At 36.0% G+C, this 26,185-nt stretch overlaps 1 long non-coding RNA gene across 1 annotated transcript in view; it reads left to right on the forward strand.

Moving 5' to 3' along the window:
* The first annotated feature begins 9,566 nt into the window (after positions 1-9,566).
* The window catches only part of LOC311583606, a 36,218-nt gene continuing 19,599 nt past the window's right edge, over positions 9,567-26,185 (forward strand). Inside the window, exons 1-2 of the long non-coding RNA XR_014774596.1 lie at positions 9,567-9,665; positions 24,702-24,906. This is a non-coding gene — a long non-coding RNA (uncharacterized lncRNA). The remainder of the gene's footprint in view (positions 9,666-24,701; positions 24,907-26,185) is intronic.

Genomic DNA, 26,185 nt, shown 5'->3' on the forward strand with positions numbered 1-26,185 from the left:
TGGAGTGCTGATGAGAATATTTGTATTTTCTTTAAAATAACTTAGTCTCCACAGATGGATAAAGATATGGTTCATATCGAAGCTCCCCATAGACTCTTATCTACTTAAAGGCTTCCAAAAGGAGCAACTGTGAATAAAAGTTGTGCACAACGGTCTTTTGCATTGTTTCAGGAAAATGGCATGTATAGAAGAAATGCCTCAGATAAGCATATTTCCAGGATATGAATACATACACCCTCCCAGTGACTGTGAGGCAAGTTTTAATTCCCACCACATAATGGTCCATTTGCCTGGAGTGTTTCAGAATGGTTCAATAATCACCAGCCATGTGTGTAGTTTGTTGAATTATTTAAGCTTATTTCCAGGGGGAAAAAAAGACAGGGAGGAAAGCAACTGATTCAATGCAAATGAAAAGCTTTCGAAGCTCCCTATGGTGAAGATGTGATTACAGTCAGACAGTTAATAACCTAGACTTAGAAAAATCTGAAGGTTTTAAAACTGTCTGGCCAGTCAGTAAATGAGGTTTTTCCACACTATCGACCAACTGCCATGCGCTGTAATGGCTTCAGATCTGTTTGGAGTTGGAGTGGACCCACAAATGAAGCAAGAATACCACCCTCTGTACTTTTGATGATTAAGAAAGTAGTTTGTAAACCTCAATGGTTTTCTTTGGATTTGGGATTGAGTCTTCAGCACATACTGTTTATAGAGCCAGGCAGTGAGCACTATTTTCTGAGAAGAAGCAGAGAGAACTTCTGTTGTTTATTTGTAAAGCATGCCTGTATTGGGTTAGAGTCCTTAAAATGACCATTGCTGGTCACCTCTGGACACTCAGTGAGTGCATTATAACAGAAAGAATCAAATGACAGGGGAACTTCTAAGCAATAGTATTAGGTTATTTTGGTGGTGAGGGGTAGATCATTTTGAAATCAAAATTAGGAGGCTAAGCGTTTATCTTAACAGCTATTAAAAATATTCAAAAAGTGATAAAAATTAGAAATAAGGCTTCTTTTAGGCACTAGCCTAGATACATTTAATCTATTAGTAAAATAATTTTACTTTTTAAAATGTTCATTTAAAAGGCACGGAATACACAGTTTTTATGTAAAAGTCTTTGCTGAAATTTAGTAATTAGACATGTATTATTTGGCTGATTTAAGTAAAACTGTATCATTTATATAGTTATTGAGAAAAACTTGTTATGAAAACTTAAGAAGTAGCACTAAATCCTTTTTTCTTGAATAAAAGTGGCTACAAAGTATGTCATAAGCTATGGGGATAAAATCTTCTTTTTAGGACTTAAAATATGTTTAAGTACTTTGTAGGTTTCTAAAATTGTATATTTTTGTATATTTCATTTTGTTGCAAGAGGAAAATAAGAAGAAATTAGTTGTAAATGTATTACTTTAGAAGCATTTTGATGCTCTTCTACAGCTATGTTATCATTGAAATTATAATAGCTATTAAAACTACCCGGGGCTCTGTCTCAAGACCTATCAAAGTGTGCTAGAATGCTGTTTCAATAACATGTGTGTTGATGTTGTTTTTGTTATTGTTGTTCTGTGTGTCTGTGGAAGGGCAGAGCATGTGTGCATGTGTCTGTGTATATATGTGTTTTCTTTCTCTTAAGGAAAAAAAAATCTATAAAACAACAACAAAACTATAGCAGCAAGTAGAGTTTCTTTTTCTATAATATGAGAGAAATTTCTTGTACCCAGGCCTGTGCTGACTTTTATTCTACATCAGCAAAACCATACAATTTACTCAGTCTTTAAAACAAAAAAATCTATTATTCATTTCACTTATTGGCAATGAAAAATGTATCAACCATTCAAAAGTTCTTTAAAGTAGAAAGGTTGTATAAAAAACATGGTAACTTTAAGTATTCTATTTCACAGTTAGTCTCAATCAGATTAAATGACACTTATGTTCCTGGATTAAACGGTTCACCTCTTCAAATTGTTTTGTGATAGTTCAATTACTGATTAAGTGGACACCTTGAATTTAGCATGCATTCCTTGCTTTATGCTGTGCCATACCATGAAATCTTTTAGTTATTTTGGATGGATAAAGATTTAATGTCTGACAGTATATAGAATAGACACAATTAGTTTTATGACATTTCTTTTCTTTATTTGTTTTGCTTCTCTTAAAGTGTCTTTTTTAAAGTAGATAAAGTGGCATGGACGACGAAGATATGATCATGAGGAACTTCCTGAAGTTTACGTTAATTTACATTCATAGCATTTGAATTAAAATTTCAATGGTTTCTACTTTCATTGATAAGAAATAAAGCTTTTGATTTAGGTGAATTTATTAATTATGATAAGGAGATAAATATTCTTTGCATTGAAAGACAAAGTTGAAAATATAAGTGTACTTCTATATTGTTTAATATATTCTATCTCCTTTTAAAGATTTTTTTCAAATTCATTAATTTGATATTAGCGTCCAGTTGTTTAAATGGCAATTTAAAAATTGTTAACTTGAATAGTTACTGTTTCTATTTGAAACTGGCATATAAATATCTTCTTCTCTCCCATATTTATCAGTATTGGAATTGTATACATATGTATGTTATGTATAACATATGTATATGTATATAGTTATATGTATTTATGTACATGAATATTTACAAGCATATTGAAAAGTTGATGTCACTAAAGTGTGTAATTGCAGTGAAAAATAAAAGTTGTTCTAAACAAAGCAGAGGTCCATATGAAGGATTTTTTTGGATGAAAATGAATTTTTCTTTATAATCTCAAAAATTAGCATATTATGTGTTAAACTCAGGGATTTAGCTTTGGATAAATCTCAAAGGAATTTTTTGATACAAAGTTTGGTACCACAAGAGCATTTGTAGGACAGATGGATGGCTACATATATAGATATAGATGATATAGGTATAGATAGATAGAACTAGACATAGACACATGGAAAAATAGATAATAGATACATAGATCAATACATAGATGATAGACTAATATTAAATAAGATTATAAGATTATTACTTGGGAAAATGAAACATGCCAATAAAATAAAATAAAATCAGTATAGCCCTTATATATTAACTATTTCTAAGTAAATTAAAAATAGGCTACTTTGACAGAATTATAACTTCCAAGTTTCATGTTTGTGTAAAAAGGAATCTAACGAAACAAAAGATAATTTTATATGATTATTGTAAACACAAATGTTTGAACCAATTACATGGACTACATGGCAAAGTGTATATTCTTTCTTTCTATGAGCTTCAGAACAAATATAACATTCCCCAAAGTTAATATGTGTTCACTTATTAAATATTGGTTGAAGGATTTGCACAAGAATATATGCTACTGTGTAATAAAGCATTTCAGAAACTTAGTTAACATTTGAATAGTATCAAAACATGTAAAAATAAGCTATTAATGTAATTATTACAAACTCTATTGATCAAATAAAATTATACACTCTTCTTTTAGATTTATTATGTTGACTAATCTCTGCTTCTATTGCAAAGAACTCAATTTTCTCATTGTCTATGTTGTTTTAATTCTATGTAATTTAGTACAGCCTTTAATGTTCATTTATTTATTTGCTTTGTTTCTCCAACAAAATAAATTAATGGAAAATGCTTTAGTTAAAAGTAACATATTTAAAGATTTGATAATAAAGAATAGGTTTGCATTACTTCTCCTTTGTGGCTTGTAAGGTTCTGGACCTTGGATGGGACAAAATGTCTTTCAAGAACACAGGTTGATGGACAAATATTCATCCCAGCATATCAAGGAATGTATTATGACTAAAAACAAAACCAAAAATATTTCTTTATCCAGCCTGCTATTGGTTTAACAGTGGAACTAGGAGGTGGGAGATTAGATTTTACTATATTCCTAAAATCCAGAGACATGATGGTGTTAATATAGAAAATTGTACATCAAAACTGTGCATCCTAAACTAGCAAAGGAACAAACAGGAGTAATACTGTGTAGGGTTTTGCTTAGCATTTTAGTTTTAAAGGAATGAAAAAAAATCATATAGATTTTTCTTATGAAGCACTAAAAAGCACACATGCTTTAAGCACTAAAATGCATCATTTGCCTTGTTCGTTTGGGAAAGTCCCTATCAATAACAGGTGTGGCTTAACCACATCACATTAAAGGGCAAAAGATGTTCATTAGTAAAGAAAGGAAGAATCTAGAACTGTAAATCAACAGGGCCTCCTGGGGAGTTATATATTAGGCAGTAATTAAATAATAGTTCGTGTTGCTTTCTTTCACTGGGAATTACATCCTTTCCCCCCTTTTCTCTGCTAAAGCAGAGACATCCATTACGGTGAGTAGCTACAACACTTGTCAGATCCAATCAGCCCCACAGAGCTGAAGAACAACTGAAGTGTACTCTCTGAAAGCAGGGCTTCTTCTCCCCCCAAAGCCCACTGTCCTTTCACGTGCATGCAGCAGTCAAAAGGGATCACATCACTTAATGAAGAAAAACAGAAGCATATGGTAGTAAGGGGCCCCAGCAGGAGATGGCTGAAATGCCAAAGCTTGCACATAAACAAAATATACGCAAACATGAGTGTTCCTAGACTCTGTCGGCCACAGCTCCAGGAAATAATAAGCCTACAAAAGAAGACAGAGTGTACTGTGACCGCAGTTACCTGGCAGTCCGTATTTTTAGCTTAATGTTTTATTGCTCTATAAAGTGGTGCACCAGGGCAGGCTAGTCCCAGGTAGTTAATTATGCATAAGCAGTAACAAAATTCGGCCATGCTGTATAATTTTGAGATACGTATTCTTCACAGTGTGCCTTGCTCACTCCCTCTGCAGTCTTCCACCCCTGGCAGCTGAGCGGCAAACTGTAAGTGACTTCGATGCTGCCTGCCTTTTCTTCATGCTACCACTGCACAAGGGTGGGTGCAGGATGAACTTCATCAGTAGTTCTCTGCCATTCAACTGAGACGTAAGCACACATATTTCCAGAGGTGTAGTAATGAACATTTCAGATATGCATTGTCACGTTCATCCTAATTGTTTCTTCCGGATTTCTTCTCTGCCCAGTTAATGGTGTTAATCAAAATCCTGAAATCTTCCTGAAAGGGCTCTGAATCAGGAATATGGCCACCCTGCTACCTGGTCATTTGGCAGTGGAAATTCATTCCTCCTCCTTTAGACCTGTTTGCTTTCATGTTGGGACACCTCTAATGTCACCACTCTGTGAAATCTGACTCAAACCTTCAAAACTGATTGTCCTTTTGTTGTGAGTATTTTACTAGTCTGTGATTACATTGCTAAAACTGGGGGGTTGTCAAGTCAGGACTCATAAAGAATCATATGTAGTTTCAAAACACAACTGTATGTAAGCTATGTTCTAATGCTGCCAAGAGGTTTTATTTTCTAAAACATTAAACTGACATGGGGTCTCCTGTTTATGGCCATATTGAATAAAAAATAAAAAGTTAAAAAACGATGTTTTGCTTGAGTTTCCAGCTCAAGTTGCATAAATAATTATATTCCTAAGATAATTTTTTTCTTACTTTTAATCATTTGATCTCAAGTGGCTGCATTTTAACCTAAGTAAAACACATTTCTTTAATTTTTTTTGCAAATAATATAAAATGTACCAAATGGTCTTAATTCTTAACACAAATATTTTCTTAAAAGGCATCTTAGAATTATATCGTTGTCTGAGATGTAGAGTCTGTCAACAATGAAGGATGGATTGGTTACGAGATGAAGAATGTCAAAGATTTGGTTTCTTGCATTGATCTGTTTGCTTCATTGTTTTAATAAAAATGAATAATTGACAACAACTGTGATTAATTTGTTGCCTTTGGAAGTGATCTGAGGCCATTTTGCTAATTAACCTTTAACACTACTCTAATATTAAGGCTCTCGATAACCTTCGGTTTCTGCTGAACAACTAGCCTTAAGGCTTATAGTGGTTCATGGGTAAATACCTTGGAGGATTAAATTTTTTAGGACTTACTGTCTATTTTAATTTCCAGTTCATCCTCAAACTTCTACTTTCAGTACTGAGGAAATCTGAAAACATTCAATATAGTAATTTCAACTCTAATAAACAAAGACTTTTACACAAGCACAGATGGATCAAATGCCAGCAGGACTCAGCTGGGTCTGGACACGGCTATTGGGAGAGTTTCAAGTTCCCCCAATGTTTCTTATCTACAGAGAAATATAAAGATGATTGAGATATTGCTTGTAACCTCCCCCCAGGTGGTTAAAACTACACTTCTTGGTCATGTTAGTCTCAAGTGTCCTTTTAACTACGTCTGCAGCAGCAATGGGGAGCCAGGCTACAGACGTCCTCTGAGTCTGCGCGAAGGATCTTTGATTCCTGTGGAGTTGGGCTTACAATTTAGAATAAAGAATGTTGGTGCACAGGTTCTTGGCCAGAGATTTGTGGGGAGATCTGTACTATATAGTAACTGGAATAATTTTTTAAACTGTTTTTAAATGCAGATGGTTGCATGATTAAAGTGGTTGTTTTGAATTCCGCTTTGTTAAGAGCTTACTGGACAAGTAAGTAGGGTAAGGAGACAAGAAAGGAGAGACTAGGATTTCTGAGCCCTGTGCATGGGAGACCTAGGCACTGGCTCTCTTCCACTCTAACATACAGCAAAGTCTCCATGAGTAAAACAATGCAGCATCTTATAATCTTCTCACAACTCTTGTTATCGTCACAAATATAATCAATTGTTTAAAATGTTAGCAATGAACACTTGACTATCAGACAAGCAGCATATCATGAGAACTGTGTCAAAGATATGCTCATAAAATATTTTAAGAAATTAAGAAATGGACTTGTTTTTCTATAAAAAGATTTGTTTATAGCACTAATGGTTTTGAATTAAAACTGAATTTATTTTTGGGAATTACATGTGGATATTATAAGCTATCTTAATATTTTCAAGTATATTGACAACAAAAATAATTATTACCTTAGAGGTGAACACTTTGAATATAAACGTACATGTTTCACAACATCTAAAATACTATGAATACAAATTAGACCCACAGTTTTATACTACTAGGATTGTACTGTATCCACTGGAGTTTAAAAACACTAAATCTCCCTCATATCTTATTTGAGCTCATGACAATGAAAAGCCTAAGAACACCCATCTACCTGTAAGTGGCAGAATCCAGCTGAACACATTTCACACATTGCACAAAATTCAGGACTTAGCTATTGACCAAGAAAGAAGTAACCTCTCATATTCTTCTTGAGACAGAAAATTTTCCTTAAAATTAAGCACTGTTAGTGTGCACCACAGGGCAGATGTGTGATTTAGAACATACAAACACATGTCAAAGCTATGAATGAAACCCTGTTCAAATGGAACGAATGCAACCCTGGGGCTTTTTTTTTTCTTCTTATTTGTTTTGATTTATTCTCAATTGTAAATCAAATGTGTAATGAAAAAGCAGAGAATATGTGAGTAGAAAACAGAAGATAGTGTCTGGCAGACCAGTGAACATGAGTAAATTAGAAATTGATGAGTGCCTTGGCATTGCTGCATAGTTCAAGCACGGCATATAATAATGATTTGACTTTGACAATAGCTAGAGCTTCAGCTGAATTATTTTTACACAGGAGAGAAAAAAAATAAACAAGACACTCAGGGCCATCTCATGTCATCATTATTTCTTATATTTCTGCATGTTCACCACACTTACCCTTCCATGTACTTTCTATTGATGCCTATGTGTTCTGCTGCTATGTAATAAACTACGTTATTATTGAAAGAGTATGCCAAGGCTGTAATATCTGAAGTATGGTAACATGAATGTAATTAACCCTGTGGATCAGATGTCAATAAGTAAATTGAATCAACATGGCAATTTATCTCCCTTCAGAAAATGCCTGAATATGGAAACAAAGTAAAGAGATTGCATTTGGCTGGTGGCGTTATCAACAAATATTTTTACACTGAGGTGTCAAAGTGGGCAGTATTAGATGCTTACAAGTACAAAAAATACAACACCATGTGGTATTAGGAAGTATATGTGACATGGTATTTTTCTTTATATTTTAGCAATAGTGTCAAAACATTTGGGGCTTCATTTATTTTTAAACGTAGGTGTTTTAGCAGTGACATATTTGCAAAGCTCCAAATATCGGCTCCCAAAAGATTTGCTTTTTATATTCCTTCTAACAGCATATATTATGTGGCTAATTGACAGATATTTCAATTAGGCAAGCCTGAGTTAAATATTGTTTGGATGGAGAAGCTGTAAGGATTGACAGTTTGGCACTGCGTTTCGAAAGGCTTGGCATGCTGTTTTCAAAACAAACAAAATCACCCACATCATCAATGGTAACAATACTATCCAAAGGCTCTATTACAATTTGTTCTCTGTATGGATTTTGTTCTCATACCCGTATTTTTTCCTTTGACAGGCAAATTGCTGAAGATAGAAGGTAGAAGAAGGTAGATTTCACACCCAGCCCAAGAGGATTTTGCCTGTTCCATTGAGCAGGCTCGGGTCAGCTAAGTCCTTCCCTTCAAAGCATCATGGGTGTCTCTGAGCATCATTGCGAGCTAGTCCTGGCAGTAAGCCAGGCTTCAAAAGCCTTTCACCACAGTCACTGACTCACTAATGGGCAGCTGCAGGCTTTCTGATTCTCCTTTCGTTTCATGTGTTCATTTGACATAAATTTAATTAAACCAAATCTGGTGTTAAAGCAAGATGAGATAAAAGTGATATGTTTCAAATTAAAGAACTGTGAAAGATACAGGAAATGGAACTATGCTTTTTTAAAAAAAAATCTGTTTCTGTAAAATATTGTCAATTTTTGTAAGCTCACTACTTAAAATTGGCAAAAAAAAAAGATTTTAAAAAGGTAAAGGTATTCATTATTAAGAATAATGTGCATGCCAGGTTTGATGAAGGTCTTGGCCCCAAAGTCTCTGTAGTCAAACCCTTCATTGAATTCTTATTTTTCTTTCATTTTCACACTTCGGGTAGTCACCTATTCACAGGGAAAAACCAAGCCTATTCCTGCATTGGCTATAAAGATGTAGTTGCTACACAGTTCCTACTCATAAAATAGCAGGAAAAAAAAATGAAAAGACTGTATGTTAAATATACTTTTTAAAAGTCATCATTTTTTTCCAAAGGTCTCTTGGTTTTTAATTAAGGCTAAAGAGGCAATTGTTGGAGTCAGAAAAGGCGTGCACCTTAAAGCCTGGTGTTTTAGAAACTGTTAGGGGTTTCTCCTTTTAAACATCTCTGGCCGCTAAAGGAGATGCTAACCTACATATAGACGACAAGAACTAAGAAAGCCTTGCCATAGTCACAGGAATGAATGCGCACACCAATATTCTGTCATTGAAATGCTGTCACCTCCAGAAACACACTCTCCACGGGCTGGGGATAATGATTAATCTGAGCAGCTGTGCATCAGCAAACCAATGACTGCAGAGCCTTGTGGGTAACCATCTGAAAAGGTGAGCACACAGTGGGTGGGGTGTTCCTTAGGAGGACATTACCCAGGAGGACGTTCGAAGCAGTGCACCCTCTGTGGTGCGCTGGGTAACTTTTGTACACAGTGTAGCTAAATTCTTCCCCTGTGGATGGTGTCTGGAAGCCTCCTCACCACTCCCATCAGATGACCTCTTTCTGGAGACGACTCTAGGGCTCAGAATCTTACAGGTGAGAATCATCAAATCCTCTCACAACCTGGTTAATAAGTGAAAATCTTAAGGCTCAAGAATTTAAATAACTTTTCAAGGAATACATAACCCATTATTAGGGCAGCTGCGACAAAGCCCACGTCCCTGGCTCCCCAGCCCCGAGGGTGTTATATGTTAGTTATTTTTTAGTGTTTAGGCTGAACCTTCCAGTTATAAGAAAGCCATCAATGTATATCTGAGTATTTGCAGTCTCTCACCTAAGAGAAAGTACTCCTAGTGAGTACACACACACACACACACACACACACACACACGCAACATCATTAATGAAAAAAGAGAGCAGAAATTTAACCAAGAATAAGAGAGGGATATAGGAGAGTCTGGAAGAGGAATGTGAACAGGGAAGCAGTATAATTAAAATATTAAGGAAAAAATGATAATAAAAGAAGAAGAAAAGAAAAATAGAGTAAATTCCTTTGAGGTAAACTTTATAAAAATTCAATGTAATCAAGGTTCTCAAGATTTACTGATTTTTAACTGTTGCTCATCCCTATAATTTTGAAGATTGCCAGTGAGACGGCATTTAGACCACGAGTGATTGAGCAAAGACATTGTACATGGAAGCCGTTCAACTCTCTAGCTTCACTGCTGAACATTTGACTAGCCTACAGAATGAAGGATGGTCCTAAACACACTGTCCTCTTTAAAATGTTACTAATAAATCCACGGAAATAGGAAGTATTCTGATTCTCTTAGACAGAAATTCTTCTTTTTTTTTTTTTTTTATACATGATCCTACGTTCATGCCGGGTTATATCTGTTGCTTTATTGTATTCTTTCCTTCTCTGCCTGCCTTGTCTTCTCCTCCTCTTCCTCCATCTTTTCCTTTAGTCCTACTGTGTCCTCTACCCCTATTCTCTCTGCCCCTCCCCCACCTGCAATCCCACACCTCCATGACATTCTTCTTCCTCCTAGTCTTCCTCCTGATTTCTCCCCTAATCAACTACATCCATGTATTGGCACATATCTTTTTTTTCTTATTTATTTATTTAATCACTTTACATCCAGATCCAAGCGCCTTCCCTCCTCTCCTCCCAGCCCACCCCCACACTCCTCCTCCTATTCCCCCCTCTGTCTCCTCGCAGAGGCCCCCAATAGGTACCAACCCATGCTGGTACCTCAAGTCACTGCAGGACTAAGCACATCCTCTCTCATCCAGGAATGAGTCGGCGGCCCTGCTAGGGAAATGTGACCCAGTAGTAGGTAGCAGAGACTCCTGCTGTTAGGAGACCCACATGAAAACCAAGTTGCACACTTACTACATATGTATAGGGGTTATAGATTCTGTTTGCGCAAGCTCTTTGTTTAATATTGTCACATTTCTAACACACATTTAACTACTCAATGAAGGTATTTTCAATGCTTAGTGGGAACTTTCTCAAGCCACATTAATATTGCATGTTATATTTTTATCATATTTGTTTATTCTGTTCAGTTTATCTACACAATAGTCATAAAAAACAGTATTCTGTGGCTTATTGTATACAAACAGCAAAATGTTTAATGAGCCATTAAGCCTTTAGTAATTATTTCACATATGCAGATGGCATCCATATTATATATGTGTATATATATATATGTGTATATCTGTATTATATATTTGAGCAACTGAAAAATAATACTTAATAATAATAATAGTCATATTGTATTTTGTAATGTAAGTTTGGAATCCTTAAAAACTTTCATTTAATATAGCCTGATGATGATATAGATCTAAGATTTAGAAGTTCTAAAAACCATTAGGTAATTTAACCAGATTAGGTAATAAGTTTGATTGAACAGAATTTAATTTACAATGTACACAATGTTAAAATAATTTGCAATTCACAAATATATCATAATTTTCATAAAGTTAAGTACTCATATAATGGCATAATAAAATAGTTATAAATTTTGTATTCTTTTTCAACTTGTAGAAAATATATGAAGCTTTTATTTTAACTAACAACATAAAATGTAAAATACATACAATAATAGCAATACTTTTTCACTATTAAAGTTCTATATTTCTCTTTCAAAAATAATATTGCTCAATATGAGTTTGATACTTTTTCAAATATTTAATATTTAAGGACTTAACGTTTATATTTTACATGTATATTAACAACCATAAAGAATTTATGCTTTTCAACAAACACTCAGAAAAGCAAATAGAATGAAGCCTTGCAGAGCAGCAAACATGTGAGTCCAGACTGTGGGACATATCTCTGGGAAGCAGAGTTAACAGCTAAGGCAGAGATAATCCCCAAGTGGGTTTTGTTTCAGGGGGTCCTTTGAAACCAGGGGTCCTTGTTTCAGGATTCTTAGCACTAAGGAGAGGGCTGACAAGCTGGTGGGCAGGAATCTTTCAGATAAGAATGAGACATATTATCTCTCCAATTTCCAATAGCACTAAGGGGAAAACTGCTTAAAATCACACATGGTAAACAGAGTTCAGAGAAGCAAATAAGAATATAGGCTGCTGTTTTTAGACATCAGAGTTTGAAAAGTTGCCTGTGGTATTTTATCCAGGTTAGCCTTTGGTTTAATGTCTTGGCAACCCTCACTGTGAAGTAGAACTTGAAAATGATTGCAGTGTGGCTTTATTCTTGTCAAACCCGATGCCTCCCCTCTTAAGAACATTAGGAATATCAGCAGATCGGTGATGGGCTTAATACATTTTCTCACATACATGTGGTAGCAAAAAATGCTGAATGTCAAAGAAAGGGCTTGTTTGGGGATGGGGTAAGAGAAGATACTAAGGAAAGAATATGACTGAAGTACATTAAAAACAAAATTTATAATAAAACATTATTTTTTTTTTTACAAAATAAAAATCCCGGTGCTAATTTTAGACAAAAGGACTCCCAAGAGGCTCAATCCTACACAAAATAACCGAAGGAATGCTGAGAGAGTGGGAGAAATGTTCTTCCTCAGAGAAGAGAGCAACAATAACAAGCGATCAGCCCTAAAAACATAGATACAAGTAACGCTAGAAAGAGTGAAGAGATTGCATACTTATTTAGTATATACTTGTGCATGTGCTAAGGAGGGTGTGTGTGTGTGTGTGTGTGTGTGTGTGTGTGTGTGTGTAAAACAACAATTAACTAAAAAGAAAGCATCAATTTCAAAGAGTGCAAGAAGGGCCACATGGGAGGATTTTTGGGAGAGGACAAGGAAAATGTTACAGTTATAGTATCATCTTAAGGTTGTAAAAAATGAAAATTAACTTTTATTAAAACTCAATTGCTTTAAAAACTCAAATGCAAATAAAATGTTTGCATATTGGGGCATATATATATATTTTTTTATTGGAAGACTTTTGCTGTGATTGAAATCAGGATAACGTGTACGTTAGTCATAGTTTACCACAGTACTATATCCCAAGTGGTAAACAAAAAGAAAATAGACCAATATGTAAATAATGTGCTTTATGAGCCTTATGGCTTCCAGTCCTAGATATTATTTGCTATTATTGAAGATAAAATTAACCTTTCACACAACACTTTTCTTTTTATGTCTTTTAAGACCTGTTCTTCCTTCCCCACTTTCTTCTCATTTATCTTTTAAAATTATTTTAATTAATATGATTAATTTTTTACTTTTATTGAATGTCTATGATTTACACATTATGCACCAAAATCTGTCTTTTTCCCCCAATACAATAAAATGAACAGACAAACAAAAAATATTGTCATAGAAACTGTGGTGTATCAGCCAGTATAGCCTTTTGTCCACATATGTTTACTTTCAAATATTCATGGCTGAGTCATGGATCTGATTGGAGGCCTACACAATCGGTACTAGATCCTCACTGGGACTGCTATTGGATATCCCATTATTGCTGTGTGTCAAGGAGATTCTTAATCTTTGAATCTGCAGGTCCTGCCCCTTCATGTATTCCAGCAGGTCATACATGGGGTAGATGTTGGAGTGAGGTTCACTCAGAGCCCTGAATCAAGGCCCATTCCTTTGTCCTCAGAGAAGGGTTGGCTATTTTGCTTCCATGTCATCATGGCAGGGCCAGCTCACCTGCTCCCATGTCATGAGGGTAGGGCCAGCACAGAGCTCCCATGTCCTCAGGTCAGGACTGGCTCTCCTGCTCCCATGTACTCGGGGTGGGGCTGCTTCTCCCACTTCCTTGTCCTCAGGGCAGGGCCAGCTCTCCAGCTCCTGTGTTTTCAAGATAGAGCCAGCTCTCAAGCTCCCATGTCCTCAGGGCTGGCTCACCTGCTCCCTGATCCTAAGGGTCAGCTCTCCTGTTCTTATGTCCTCAGGGTCAGCTCTCCTTCTTTCATGTCCTCAGGGTCAGCTCCTCTGTTCCCATTCAGGTCACCAGATTGTTGCTGGCCATCAAGGCCTGGATGACCTCCTACTCCTGTGGGTACTGGATCTTGTGGGCCATCAAGCAGGTGGCAAGTGGAGGCCCCTCAAAGTCTTCATTGAGTAGCTCACAGAATCCAGTGATGTTGGCCCAGCTCAGCTTCTTGTCATGGAGAACTTGTGTCTCTGTTTATTCGTGCCTCCTGATTCTCTGGTTCTATTGCATGCTCCATCTACCATGGGCCCCTGCCTCGGTGCTGCCCCTAGTATCCACCAGTGCTGCATGATCCAGCTGTCAGCACTGAGCATGGCCCCAGCCTGTGAGAGGAGGTTACTCTGTGACCCTGTGGTGTGGGCGGTGCAGTCCTCGCTCAGGCTCAACTTGAACAGCGCTGGACGGAAAAGAGGCAGGAGTGACAGTGGCCTGGGGTCACTGGGAGCTCACTAGAGTGTGGTCCCATGGTCATGTGATGGGGGGGCATGGATGAACCACATGACAGGATTCTTTCTTTCTGTGAAACACCAACACTGTGTTTTGGAGCTCTCAGTATGGTCCTTTGGTGGCTGTTGTTTGTTCCATGGATAAGACACAGTGTGCAATTGACACCATCTTGGATGATCTCGTCTTGGGTATTTCTAATACCTTGTGCTAAGTGTTTCCTCCCAATCAGGCAGCTCTCGGGTTTGAAATTTTCTGTATAGTTATGGAACACAATCATCCTCCTCAGAATGTATTGAGGACCTCATCTTTTGAACCCCACGACCCGCATTGCTGCGTGGGCCCACGCCAGGCATAATTAATATTTTTAATCACAATTACACTACTAATAAGTGTGACTCAATACTTACATGCTCTATTTCTAAGACTTAAATTCTTACTTGTTATACATTGATTAAAGAAATCCTATCTATATTTCTTTTGTATTAGTCATCAATGAAACTTTGGTAAAAGAGATTGCTATTTTAAACGGCTTATGTCTTATTTAAAATAAAACACAAAACTCTTGGTTTAAATATAGAGGAATGCTGTCATTGTTATAATTTTGACATTTTATTTATTGTTCTTCTGGATTAGCTTTAATATATAAATTATTACATTTAATAAATATGACACCATTACTTATTAATATTATGTAGTCTATCTTCATCTGTGAGTGTTTGGTACTTCCTGAGATTCTGTGAACAAGGCTTTACCTTTGGCCTTGAACCTAGTCAACCCATAAAAAGCTAATAATAGATCAAGGTGAATGTTTCCCAATAACATTTTATTGAAACTAAAACTCACAAATGGCATGATATATTGGCACAGCCTTATCCAATGGGAACAGTGAAAGTCATAAAGCCAGCACAGCTATTTGACAAAGGTCCAGCAAAGCTAAGCTGAGTGATGCAATCACTGTGGTCCAGTCTCCCACATTTTGGGCTTGATCTCCTTGTGTCATATGCTTGGGGCACTTTTGTTATTTTTACAGCTTGGTATATTGCATTGATAGAAATATTTTTATGAATTATTCATTCCCTCTTCCCGGAGCACTGCTTCTAAGCTTCGCCAGGAATGTCCTGACCATACTATCTCCTCCCATTTTTGGGAGATATTCTTATCTGGACCTTCGTGAAGGTCTTCCTTATGCCCTGGAGATTGTTACTCAAGTAAATATGGCTCCGACTCAATGATACTCTTGCCACATGTGCTGCTGTACTTACTCAGGATCAAGATAACTAAAACACAGTAAAATTTAAAAGATGAACAAAATTCAGTAGGCTAGAGAAGTTGGCAGCAGATCAAATTAAAAGCCTCTTCCTGCTTCTGATGGACAAAGAATAGTGTGGATAAATGATAAAAGAATAAAATATTAAGACCTCCCTTTCTTAGAAAAGTTAACTCAATCAGAGCCTCTGTGGTATCATATGACCAGGCAACAACTACAACAAAATACCAAGATTAGACATGTAAATAAATTCTACAAATGCACTAAGTATAAATATTTTATTATGGCAGAAATTGAATAATAACTGCAGCAACTTTGGCCTGAAGGTTTTTCTTGGGCCTGATGAAAATGTGCACTCTGACTATTAAAAGTTGATAGTAGACGGCTTGGGACTTGACAGTCTGTCCATGCTGGCTCAGAGATTTTCTTTCTCTCTAGTGCCCTTGAAACATAAGAACTCCCAGCCTAAGAACAGACTGTCATGCTTTGGCAAAGTATGCCCTTGAAACTACAAGACTGTTATAAGTTGGGGTGTAGGGTTGATGAGGGAAACTGATTGTGAAAGATAATTCTGTTCTGTCATGTTTGATGACTAAACTTATGATAAAGAGGAAGTTAAAACACATATCCGTGGACAAAAATGATCTGATCTATGTTTTGGGACAGCATGCATCTATCCCTGCCTACTGAGTTCTGTATAAAGAAGTACACAGATGTCAGTCAATCATGACTGTAAAGCTCCTCCTGCCTTCTTGTACTTGACTCATTCCTCGCTTGTCACTCCTGCATCCACCTTTTTTCAGGCTCTGACCTCACCTGGGACTGCACTCCACAATATCTCATTATTTTTACTTTGAAGTATGTTAAATTAGAAAATCCTACTGTCAGTGCTCTGAATTTGGCCCATTGACATTTGTTTATACAATCCCTCCTATAGAAATCTGGTAAATTCTGCTTTGTGAAAGACTCTGCAAAATCACATTGATATTTAAAAGGCTATTAATTCTCAGAGAAAAAATGTAATTAAAGTAACTGTTAATCCCTAATGTGTTCATTTGTTTTCATAACAAAATGACTAAAATATAAACTGATGGCTGTGTTAAAAACTTAAATCACTTTCTCTGTTGGGTTATATCAGGGTGTCAGAAATATCTGAGCTGAGTTTTGATTGGAAATTTTTAATGAACATTTCTTAGCACAGAATTTCTAAGTAACTACTGCTTAGCTCCTAAGTCAGTTTCTTTAAGATATGTCATTCCACCATCAAAATAAATATTAATTCATTGTTATTAAATACTGATTTGCACATTCATCATTGTATATGCATTATAGATAAAGTAGTAAACATTTATTTATGCATAAGTATGCATATATCTCTACAACCACCTCTCAAACATGCACAACTCTCTTAAAACTGGAAAAGCATATTAAAAAATTGGCTAAACACAATGAGAAAAGGACCGAGTCCTCCCTTTCCCACCAAAGTATACTGTAGGGCCATAAACTACTCATTCCAAAAAATTGTAACTTAAGTAAGTGATCCTTTTTTTCTCTTGTTATTGGATTTGGGAGGGGAAGGAAAGTGTTAATCGCTATTTACATATGGTCTGGAAACAGCTATGCAACCACAAAACCAAACTCACTAAAAAACAGTCACAGAAAATGGCTAAAGCCTCTTGTGTCAGTAAAGACTCTATTTCTATGAGACAAATGGGGAGGGCTGTTAAGTAGCCACACTATCTCCAGCCATTTTTTTCTAGCCAAAATTAAAAGAAAAAATGTATTTCACATTGTAAACTGCAAACTTCCTGTCATCCTTTGCTTCAGAAATTGTGTGTTTAGCTTTTATACATTCATATAAAGTTATGTATGGCTTAAATGATGTTGCAAATAGTTAAAACCTAAAAGATACCTCCTCTCTGCCTGTAGAGTAAACTACCACTAGATTTCTGCCCACTTGGCACAAGGACAAAGCTTTGGATAATGCCATTCAAGCCTGAAACAGCTTCCACGGTCCCATTTGAGCTGGAGGTATATTGGCAGAGCAGGGACACAAGTAATCTAATTTTGGCGTAAGCCACCTATTACTCATATTCTCTCTCTTCTGCATTCACACTTCAATTAACAAACTGTATATGATACACACATATATTTATAGTTTATATTTTTTCCTGTGTTGGCAATGAAACTTTTTAAATTACCTCCTGTAAGCTGTGAGGATTTTTTTTTTATTTGGATCTGTTTGGTAAGCTGGGCTTAGCATTATAAATTGCGGATGCATGAGCTTTTCCTGCTTCTCCTAGGGAAGGCTGTGTTTTTGCAGTACAGCTCACCTCTATCTAATTTACACTTCCTCCTCTTCTGGCTAAGCCGGATATGGTCATCATATCCTTTTCATAATAACTGACATCCAGAAGGAGAATTTGTGCCAAGTCGTTTGTACGCACAACTTTACTGAAGAAAAGATGCAGCAAGATCTCAAAATCAGAAAACTTGATTCTGGTTGCAAGGTCAATATCTTCTGTTGTCAAATTCTAAAGCAAGTCTCTTCTTGGTAACCTGCTGTTCTTCCTCTGAGTGCCACCAGGTCTCCCCCTCCAGGGGACATGGTCAAAGGTGAGGCACCAGAGTATGTGAGAATGTCATATCCCACTCTCCACTCTACTGTGGAGAATGTTCTGTCCATTGGCTAGATCTGGGTAGGGGCTTAAGGTTTACTGCCTGAATTGTCCTTGGCTGGTGCCTTAGTTTGAGCAGGACCCCTGGGCCCAGACTTGATACTCTATGAGCATATACAGGGGTAGGTAATCCCTCTCAGGAACAGTCATAGGGGAGGGGAATAAGGGGAAAATGGGAGGAAGGGAAGAATGGGAGGATACAAGGGATGGGATAACCATTGAGATGTAACAAGAATAAATTAATAAAAAGAAAAAAAAAACAAATTCTAAAGCAAACTCCAAACTCATGACTTCTTCAAGGCCAGACTTTTGATGTACAAGATACATACCTTAGGATGTACAGTTCTTTGAGCTTAGAGATACAGCAGTCATCACTACAATCAACACAAAAATTATGCCGTATGCCCTTATTCTAAAATGTTTCCTCAGAAATCTTGAGGGTTAGTCTATGTTCCCCACTCATCCAATTTCTGTACAGAGAATTTTGTCACACGTAGTATGTCACAACAATGAAGTCCTATAGCGTGTGGCCATTTGTTGAGAATTGTTTTTAATTTAATATAGGATTTTAAGTTGTTTCTTCATTTGTGCTTATTAGTTCTTATTTATGGTTGAAATGATTGAACAGCAAACCATCTCATTGTAGTGCTTTAAGTACTTATTTAATATTGAATGGCATTTTCAAATGAAATATCTGAGTTTTCATGGCTATGAATGTTTATGCTCTTATCAAACCTTTACATACATATGTGTGTATGTATTTTCATTTCTATGGATAAACACTCAAGAATAAGAATTTTTAACCATAAACATGTTTTTGATATGTTTGACATCAAAACCTGCCTGCTTGTTTTCCAACATGACTGTAAATTTTCTATTGTTGTTTCAGATTCCCATAAGCAATGCAAGAGACTCTCAGTGCTCGGCATCCTTGGGAGTCATTTCAGGAGCCGTGTAGTGGAATTCTAGTGCTGCAATTTGCATTTCCCCAGTCAGTGACCATGTTTAGAAGCTTTTTATGTGTTTGTTTGTCACCCATTTCTTTGTAAATGTATTTTCAAATCATTTTCCTGTTGTAGAAATTTGATTGTTTTAATACTGAGTTTTGAGATTTTGAAAATATATTCTTCATATAAATACCTTCTGAAATATATGTATATTATAAATATTTTCTCACTCTCTGTGTCTTATTGGAAAAGATAGCTTAAGCAAAATATAAGTTTCTAATGTGGATAAAGTCCAAGTTATAATATTTTTCCTTTTGTACTTTATGCAATTTTTTATACAGGAAATCTGTGCTTAGCAAAATTCATTAGTACTTTAAAAAATCTGAATAACTTAAATATCAAGATGTAACTCATTCTGAAATAAAGCTATACTACCTTGTTTTAAAGAAATGTTAATTCTTAATAACTAAAGTAACAATAGAATTTACATATAAATATATACATACTCATTGTACAAATTACTTTAAAGTTATATATTATATATACCAATATTTTTCTCGAAATAAAATATACTAAGATACTAATGTTCTTATTCTGTTTCCACATAAAGTAATCCAAAAGTATTTTAAATAATGAATTGTTTCAAAAGACAAGCGATTTTCAAATATAAATTGAGTTGGTAGAAACAGTATAGCCTTAGGAGAGGATCTTTAAAATTTCAAGATAAGATCAGACTGGGTGCATTGATGTCCGTGTGTATGTGTGTGTGTGTGTGTAGTGTATAGTGTATATATTACATAATTTCATTCTTCTTGTATATATGAAGAAGAACTGAAATAGTTTCTGTGTGTGGACTTTTAGACATTGGTGGGCATGTGTGAAGAGATAAGTGTATAGACAATATAGAGAAAGTGAATTACAGAGAGTTTGTGCTCAAGTTTGTGAAGAAAATGGGTAAGCAATTTCCATCTATTAAAGATCAAATTCTATTCTATATGAATAGGATAAGAATCACTGAAGACCAAGGTAACATAAATATGTAACTTGAATGAGGAAGCTTTTAAAAAATTAGCACAATAGTATACTGACACAGAGCAGAAACCTTAGCACCCAAATTCAGTTCTTCACAGGCACCATAGAATCCAAGCACAATACCATTACAAACATGAGGATGAAAAGGGAGAATATAATTTTACACCTGTGCTTCCTAGAATCTGCCTATAATGATTAGCATATTTTTCTTCATGATATAAGAAAGAATGGCTACTTACACAATGTCTCTACTGTAATTATTTATAAGCTGATGCAATAATTGTTCCATCTATTAAATTTAGGATTCACGTTGTTCCTTTAAATATTAAATAAACTTTTTTTTTTACAAATTGTAAAATAAATAAGAAAAACATCAAAGAAGAAGTTGTGGTATCTAAAATGCTCAACAGTATGGACATATCTAGTAATGAAAATGTAAATAATTTTATCTTTTTACCACTGGCAAATTTTAAAACTATTTGGTGTGCTGTTACAATAAAAAAGAATACCAAGAAAAGAAACAGAAGCGTGTTTGTGTCTCTGTGTGTGACTTTGTAGACATGAGTGGTCACACATGAAGAAGCAGGGTGTAGATGCCTACAGAAAATGAATTTCATAGAATTTGAACTTGTAAGAAACTGCTAGCTATGTAAGCAGACAAATTCTGTTCTATTTAAATACAATGAGAGCCATGGTGATGTGTTAAAATAGAATATGAGAAAGAAGTTAATCAGAATGACTCATAATTCAAAGAATGCTTCTGATGAGAGTTTGGCAACATGCATTTAGAGCTCTGAATACACACACACACACACACACACACACACACACACACACACACACACACGGATCATTCAATGCCAGTTCTAGGAGAGTTTACCATAGTGGGAATGAGAAAATAACATTTGGGAGGGAGGGAGGAATGGGAGGATACAAGGGATGGGATAAACATTGAGATGTAATATGAATAAATTAATAAAATAAAAAATTTAAAAACCCGTATAAATATTGTCTCTGAAATGTTAACTAGAAATAGGAAAAAGTTGATGCATTGATAACTTGTGTACCTGTCATACAAAATGTTATTATGTAGTCAAAGAGGTTATACAAGCATCTTGATTGTATGACACTTAGAAATATATCAATGTTAAATTTTTGAATAAAACTTACACTGAAAAACCAGTGCTATGATATTAAGACCCAGATGACATTTAAACCAGATACTATAAAAAGAAGTAAAATCATTTCAAGAACATCGTTGTTTCTGAGTCACCATACTGTTCTTTGAAGTCTGATTGGCATAAGGAAGAGATTAAAACTACCAGAAAAATAAAGTAATAGTGTCATAGAAAGGGGGTACGGGTGACACCTACTAAGTGAGGAATGCATATGATGTGTGATGAGCCAAGCATATTTGAGAGTGATTGAACTCAGGACTTCTGGACGAGTAATTGGTGCTCTTAACCCCTGAGCCATCTCTCCAGCCCATGATGTCTATTTTTTATTATGCCCACTGGAAAGCTTCATTGTGGTTGTCTCCTTATCACAGGCATATGTGATTTTACTTCTTGAAAAATCTTTTGACCAGGGTCCATTTGTGTAATAACAATCTCTAATGTTTAATTTTATGTTATGTTATATTTAAAACCACCCAATTGTCCACGGTAATTACTACATAAGTAGACTTGTACCAATGAAATGATAGAGACAATACTATGGGATGTTTTATTAGTCCATGTGTGCAAATAGTTAAGAAAGAATATAGAAATTTGTAAGAAATTATTGTTTGAGGAATTTAAATAGGTTAGATGAGCTTCTCTGTTAACTTAGTGGTTCAGAGCAGTTGTTGCTGTGACAGAGGACCTGGGGTCAGTTCCCAGCACCAGCACAGTAGCTCACAGCCTTCTGCAGTTCTAGGTCCAGAAGATCTAATGCCTCTTTCTGACATTATCAGGCACTAGGCATGCCCACATGCAGAAAAAATCACTTAAACACATAAAATATATCTAAAAATTAATATATTTCTAGAAATCTATGAAAAGCTGTTTTTTTATTTAATTTAAGATTCAGTGTAGGAAATAAAAAACCCACCAATTAAAAAAGAATCAGGTTAGGGATATTTCCATCTTTAAATACATATATACTTGGGGGGATCTAAAATTAATACGGTGCTCAGCAAACCATGCATCTCTCAAATAATGAGATAAATACATTAAGATGAATTTAAATATAATTTGTTCATATTAATTTAATTTTGTTCATATAAATAATTAACTCTCTAACTTTTCTACCTAAGAGATATTTTAAGTGCTTAGTTTGATTAACTGATTTAATATTTATAACAATCCTATGGCATGTCACAAGATACTAAGAAAAACATTTAAGAAATTGAGACATGAGGGCCTGAGAATTCATTACGATGGGGAAAGTGTGCCACCTATGAAAACCTGGGTTCTCCTAGTAACAATGTCAGAATGGATTTATATTCCAGAAGACAGCATGATTGGTCCTGAGAAAATGGAAGGAATAAAATTCTTGCTCTGATAGGGTTATGGGAAATCCTAACATGGTTGGATATTCATGCCTACGCATGGCTGAGACAGAGACAAATCCGTTCTAGCTTATAATGAAGGAGCTATTTCCCATGTCTGATGAAAACAGGTGTTCAGGATTTTCAAGATATATGTAATGTCAACAGTCTTGTTCTCAAAATACATGTTTGTGAAGTCATGATGTCATACCTTATATTGATATTGTGTTCAGTTGAAAGCACCCAGCCTCACTGCAAGTGCAAGTTTAGAAAAACAAGAAAAGAAAAAAGAAGAGAGAAAGCTTGCTCTAAGTGCTAGAATACTCAAGCTACTGTCTGCCTTTCTTCAGTTCCTCTTCAGGATTCTGTCCCAATTTTTCAGACAAAAATACTAGAGTATAGAGCTATGTGATTTGAAGACACAGACAGTAACTTGTATAGGAAAGATGCTGGGGGCTTTCACTCTGACAGTGTGTGAATCATTTTCCATATGGCATATGGAAATACACTTGATCTTTTGTCAAGTTTCCTGGTATATAACTGCTCAAATCCTGTGCGTTCTTTTGAATGTTTGCCTTTTTATCTGTTATTAAAAATAGATTCTTTTCTCACATAATATATCCCAACTACAGTTTCCTCTTCCTCTGTTCCTAACAGTTCCTCCTTAGCTCCCCTACCATTCAGATTTATCCCTGTTCTACAAAACAAACAAGCTGATGATAGGACATAGTATTGTGCTCCAAAAACATACAGTGGGGGCCTTATTGTCTAGGACAATATCTCATTGGATATAGAGAGATCGGGCTGGTGCCTATATGGAGCCCTCATCCCTACATTATAGACTCTTGGGCATAGAAAAGTTCTCTGTAGACTATAGGAAGAGAAATATGGATACCAACCTAGCCACAAAATCCTTTTCCTAAAATCTGTTCTGTCTACAAGATGTGCTGTAGCAAAAGTGGCTCAGAACTAATGTCCAACCAATATCTGATTTACTTTGAGGCCCACATCATGAGAAGGAGCTCATGCCCTATAGTCCCTAGAAACAAGAGATTGGATTACCCAGTGATGTAGGGTACAACAAACATATCTGGAAAAAAAAGTTGATGTAATGATTCCTGATGATATTTTGCTATACTCACAGATTGGTGTTGTCCAGGCATCATCAGGGAGGTTTCCTCCAGCAGCAGATGGGAGTGGATAAAGAGACTCACAGTCAAAAAATATGAAGAGTGAGGGAGCACACATCTAAAGAGAGAGGGATCCTTTTGGTCCCTCCCACAGAGCTTGAGGAACACTATGAAAGAGGGAGGGGACAGATTGCAGGGGCCTGAAGGGATGGAGGACACCAGGAGAACATGGCTCACTGAATCAACTAAGCCGGGCTCATATGAGCTCATAGAGATTGAAGTAGTCATGCAAGGGTATACACCAGTTCCTCTGACATATTTTATGGCTATTGGCATGGTGTTTTGGTAGGACTCCTCAAAGTTACAACAAGTGTGTCTCTAGCTCTTTTACCTGATCTTTTTCTCCCATTGGATTGCCTTGTCCAGACTCTATATGGGGGCTTTAGCCTTCTTTTTAGCGTATCTGTTTTTCCTTCTTTGGTTGTTGTGTTCTGGAGGCCTGTTCTTTTCCCCAAAAGGAAATGGAGGGAAGGGGAGGTTGAGTAAGATGAGAGGAGTGGAGGGAGGGACAATTGTGGTCAGTATTGTATGAGAGGTGAATCTATTTTCTTTTAAAATTAAAACAAAAAAATGTATTTTATATATTCACTTTACATCCTGATTGTAGCCCCTCTCTCCTATCTTCCCAGTCCCTCCCTCCCTCCTTCCCTCCCATCCTTTTCCTCCTATTCTCCCTCAGCTTGTACTCAGAGAAGGGAAGCCCCTCTTCTGTCAATCCACTGCAGCACATCACGTTGCATCAGTACTGACCTCATCTTCATCCATTGAGGCCAGGCAAGGCAGGCCCATTAGGGAGAAATAATCAAGAGCAGGTAAGAGAATCCATGTCATAAATAGCATCTGCTTAACTTACTAGAGAACCCATGTGAATATCAAACTGACCATAGGTTACATACGTGTAGGGGTCCTAGGTCCAGTGCATGCATGTTCTTGGGTTGGTGCATCTGTCTTTGCAAGCTCCCAAGCATCTAGGATAGTTGACTCTGCTGGTCTTCTTGTAGTGTTTTTCCCCTCTGGTTCCTTCTATCCTTCCTCTCAACTCTTTCATAGTACTCCCTACGCTCAGGTTAATGATTGGCCACCAGTTTCAGCATTTGATTTGATCAGCTGCTGGGTGGGGCCTCTCAGAAAATGGTTATGTTAGGCTACTGTCTGTAAACATCGCAGGGTACCCTCAATGATGTCAGGGGGTGGTTTCAGTTTAAGCCAAGCATTGATTGGACGTTCTCTCAGTCTCTATCTTTTTCTCAGGACACCTTGTAGACGGGGTAAATTTCATGGAGTTTGTATTTATAAACTGTTATTCTTAGTGCCTGTGCTAAAAGTATTCTATTGAGAACATCTTCTGTGCAATGAGTTCAAGGGTATTCTGCATTTATCTTTTTTAAGGTCCAGTGTATCTGGTTTTAGGTTCAGGTCTTTTATCCATTAAGGTCTGAGTTCTGTGCAGACTCATAAGTATGACTCTATTTGAATTCTTCTGCATGCAAACATCCAGCTTGAGCAGTTTTGACCAATGGTGTAAGATACTGTCTTTTTTCCAGTGTGCATTCCTGGCTTCTTTATAAAGAATCAGGTGTTCAACAATGTATGGATTTATGTCTTGGTATTTTGTCTGATTTCATTGATCAACATGTCTGTTTTGTTTTTAGACAAAACCATGTTTTTATTACTATAATTTTGCTCTGTAGTACAACAAATTTTGCTCTATAGTACAACTACCTTCAGTAGTTCCTTTATTATTCAGGATTTACTATCCTGTGTATTTGTGTTTCCATGTGAACTTGATAATTGTCCTTTTTATATCTCTGTTAATGTGTTGGAATTTTGGTGGGGATTTCACTGAATCTGTAGATTTATTTTGGTAAAATGGCCATTTTTAATATATTAATACTGGCAATAAATGAGTATGGGAGATCTTTCCATCTTCTAATATCTCCTTTAACTTCTTTCTTCAATGACTTGACATTTTTATCATACAAATCTTTCCCTTGCTTAGTTAGAGTTACCGCAAGATATTTTATATTATATGAGGATATTATTATCCATTTATTATTATTATGCTTTTGTTTCCCTGATTTCTTTTTCAGA

This window comes from Acomys minous, assembly GCF_964271855.1.
Source record: "Acomys minous genome assembly, chromosome: 2".
Taxonomy (NCBI): Eukaryota; Metazoa; Chordata; class Mammalia; order Rodentia; family Muridae; genus Acomys; species Acomys minous.